At 26.7% G+C, this 4,252-nt stretch overlaps 1 long non-coding RNA gene across 1 annotated transcript; it reads left to right on the plus strand.

Annotated features, from left to right (window-relative positions):
- The first annotated feature begins 210 nt into the window (after positions 1-210).
- Positions 211-3,087, plus strand: LOC136088587 (uncharacterized). The gene is made up of 2 exons (XR_010642288.1): positions 211-410; positions 2,750-3,087. It is a non-coding gene; the product is annotated as an uncharacterized LOC136088587 (long non-coding RNA).
- Positions 3,088-4,252: the final 1,165 nt, after the last annotated feature.

Below are 4,252 nucleotides of genomic sequence, written 5' to 3' on the forward strand. Positions count from 1 at the left end.
GGTAGAGTGCAGGTTCCCTTCTTGTCGAACTACTGAATCAATAGACTGGATTGTCAAAGACCAGATAGAATTAGTAGCTCTAATTTTTCCTCCTTTGAGCTCGCCTGGTGCATATAAATTTACTTTTGCACTTTTGAAGTGGAGGTTATGAAAATTTTTTTTAAACCTACTTCTCTTTTTTTCAGGCACCAATGGAGCTAAAGTTCACGGCGTTAATTTTTGTCCAAAAGTCTTTCAGCGCGAATTGTTCGCGCGGCTATTAAAACTAAATGTTGTGTAGACTGGAATACTTTTATGTTTGGTTCAGTCTACACTAAAACATGCAGTTAAGTAACCAAGGATCATGGCTTAATTGGTCAAAAGTTGAATGTTTTAATGTGTTAATATGTTGAAATAGGAGCTTTATTTTTGTATGTAGAAGAATATATGTATTTTTACACATTCTTTGCATTATTTTAATCATAATAAATAAGTCTACAAAAAGATGCTCGATAAACTACTATGTTACCTCATCTATACACACAGTTTTATATTTGAAATTGATACTTGCATTAATATCTTTCTTTTTAACTAGATATTTTGAAAGTTAATAAATATATCTTGAGATATCGTATTTTTTCTTGTAAAAATTGACATTTTTAATTTTTAAAAAGTCTTAAAACCTAAAATAATGAATTACCTTTAAAATCTCTAACTAAATATGGACCTAACAGACTATTTGCGGAATTTTCTCATAAATGAAGTAAAAAATAATTATGAGTTTATCTCTGATGTTTCTATGTGACTTTTTGACTAATTTTCAGAAAACTGGCAGCCATTTTTAAAAAATATTTTTTTATTATTTGATTAAAAAACAAACTATTTTTAAGACTTTATCTTAAATGTTAAAGTGTAAATGTTATACAATTTTTTATTTATTTGTCACTTGACATTTAAATTTCTTTTTTTTTTAATTTTATATTTGATAAAACATATTTCATAAAAATAATATTTATTAGTAGGTATAAATATATATTAAAGCAGTATGAAAAAATGTTTACAAATATCTTTACTTGCAACATGTGACTGGCTACACGTCAGTGTTGTCTGTGATTAACCGAGAAATGCATTCAGATCATTTTATGAAGGAAGTTTATGTTTATGCAACATTATTGTATTAATAGGATATTTAAACACACAAAATATTACCTTCTACTTTATTTGCAAAGCCTATTTTATTTTTTACCTCATTAAGAAGGCTCTGTGAGAAAAAAAGTTCCAAGTTTTATATTTTTATCATTCGATCTTCTTAATTGTTTATATTAGTTATTATTTTTACTTTTATATTTTTGTTTTGTTTTCTGTTTTATTTCGTATTCATGAATTTCAAAGTTATGTTCATTAAACTTCAAAATTGTCTGGATTTTATTCTGCATTTTTGTATACTTTGTAAACAAATTGTAACTTTATTAAATATTTTTATGAAGGATAAATTTTTTCCTTGGTTACATATTATTAACTTATTATTAAGTTCTTATTAAGTTGATAAACAAGAGTATTATTGATTACAACAGTTTTAGTTTTAGAAAAACCTCCAGAAGTGTAAAGACTGGTACTACTGTGAATAAAATGTATAAACAGCTGTTTTTAAATGTAACATATTCAAATGACTATTTGCATATGTTACATTAACTGCAGTGTTCACAAATTTTCTATTTTTATAGATTTAAATGTTTTATATTAATAGTTTTTCATACAAATGTTGGTGTATATCTTAAAAAACTGTGTTTCTCTCATTTATATTTATTAATATCCACTTTTATGTTGCATGTTCAAAAACAAAAACTACAAATTGTAGTTTTTGTTTATCAACTTTGAAAAACAAACTACAAATTGTAGTTTGTTTTTCAAAGTTGATAAACATCTGATACAAGGTATTGGATATACTTATTATAAAGTTATAGTAATCTGATACAAGTTATCAGATTATTAAAGAACTTAATGTTTGTGTTAAGGTTATCTAAGTAAAGCCATGATCCAAGCAGAGATGCAGAGTCCCAAAAGGACTCCGCATTTGTATGTCACAAAAAGATTATTTCAAGTATTGTGAATTTCAAAATAGGTATCACAGATGTAATGACTTGCAAGGCTGCTCAGTTTTATGGCTTTTTATTAAAAAATTTGTATTGGCAAACATCAAAAAGAATTTAAAAGCAACAATTTTTTTGGTTTCATTTAATTGCTGAAAATCCTTTTGCATTTTAATTACATCTCAATTTAATTAATTTGAACAAATTATATTTGTTTAAATTAATTAATATATTTTTTTAGACTTGGATTTTATTCATATCATTTTAAGATATTTTCATATAACCTTCATAAAAAAGATAAGATATTCAAAATATGAAAATAATCTATTTCTATTAGTTTTTATAAATATTACCTGTTATAAAAATATCAATATGATGACACCTTTCTTAATGTTATGCTTTTTTTTTTTTTTAATAAATTAAAGTGTAGATGTATATAGTAGTTCTATTGGTTTAAGGTTAAGTTATTATATTGGTTCAAGAATAAATTACTCTATTGGTTTAAGACTTAATTAAGGTTAGCTATTTAAACCACAACATATCTAAAGCTAGGCTGTTCAAAAAGCTATGTAAATCACAGTATGGGTAGATTTATGAAATAGAATTTACAAATTAAATGAAAATAGAACATGTATGATAAATTGATAGGACAATAGTAATTTTATATTTTTGTTTTTAAGGTATTGGCAGGCTGTACTTGACGACTTACTTTCCTGCAACAAAATCAAAAGAACCTTCAACTACAAACCAATTTAAAAACTTTTTATAGCAGCATTTTTTAAGAAGAATTTTCCCTTTATTTTATTTACTAATTACATAATTTATATTTCATAATTTCTTTAAATTATTTTTGGAGATTGTTTAATTTTAGTGTTTTACAAAATTTTAAGTTTAAAAAATTACTTTACATATAGATTTTTAGTTTTTTTAATAATTAATTTTTATTCAGAAGTACAATTATAATTGGAGTGTCCAATTTTTGTAATATTTTTTCTGTAAATATCAATTTGATATTATGTTATCAATGTGAAAGTATAATCTCAAAATATAATTTAAAAAAAGGTAGGATGAGGTACATAAACATAGGCTTTGTTTTCTTATAAATAAAATTCAAGTTTAGCGCAAAATATTTGTACCGATAGAAACCACTCGCAAAATATTTTAATTTTGATTGGTCTATTAAAATTTTACCGTTATTTTTACATGGTTTTCACTTACTATGACTGTAAGTGTGAAAAGACGCGCAAACTGGCGATAGGGAGATTTTTGAACAAAAATTAACGCCGTGGTTGTTTTTTTCCATTTTGATAGCCTAAATTAGTTTTTCACCTAACAAACGCATTACACTATTATTAATACAAGGGCAAAGCTTTACCTACTTTTCAACGATCTTTAAGACATTAGCAATTCTTGAGCATATTGACGACCAAAAAGTTTTTCAAAGAGTGTGCAATTGTATCTTTCAACAACTGATCCTTCGCAATGATTTCTAGCTTCAGCTGGATTTAGACTTTTTTTTAAGAAGTTTAGTAACTTCTCTCTTTGGTTCAGGTTGAGCCAGGAAAGACGATCTCTCTTATTTATTGGGCAAGGGCTTCTGAAAATGAGAGTGAGGTTTTGTAAATGAGAAGTTTAGCATCTTTATAGCGGCTAGCTACATCAACAACCATCAAAGCGTAAGTATACCGGTCAACTTGATCATGAGGCAAAGAGATTTTAATATGAGGATAATCTTTTTTATTATTATTATTGCTTTATTTTTCTTTTCTTTTTTTACCTTTTTTCTATCAAAGAAATACCACCTAACAAAGCTGTAATAGCTTCTAAGATGACCCAACGTAATTCCCAACCTTTATAATTTTCGGAGGGTGTGTAAAAGTCGCTTAACTCTGGGCTGTGAGGGAGTCGGATAAGATCTTCATCTGGTTTCTGACTGAGTTACCTCATCATTCTCCTATAAAGACGTGAAGCTTTGACGTAATCATTAAGATGTCTTGTCACTATTCCTTCAGTCTGTAAATGTTGGTTTAGCCGATCAATCAATTCCACGCGTTTTTCTTTATATTCTTGTTGAGCCATTTGCAATTTTTTGAGAGCTTTTTTGTGACGTTTTTGCTCCTTGAGCAAATATTTGTCTTTAAAAGCGAGAGCTTGGATGAGATAAAAACCTCCTATAAACAAAC

The sequence above is a fragment of the Hydra vulgaris genome, chromosome 12 (genome assembly GCF_038396675.1).
Source record: "Hydra vulgaris chromosome 12, alternate assembly HydraT2T_AEP".
Lineage (NCBI taxonomy): Eukaryota > Metazoa > Cnidaria > Hydrozoa > Anthoathecata > Hydridae > Hydra > Hydra vulgaris.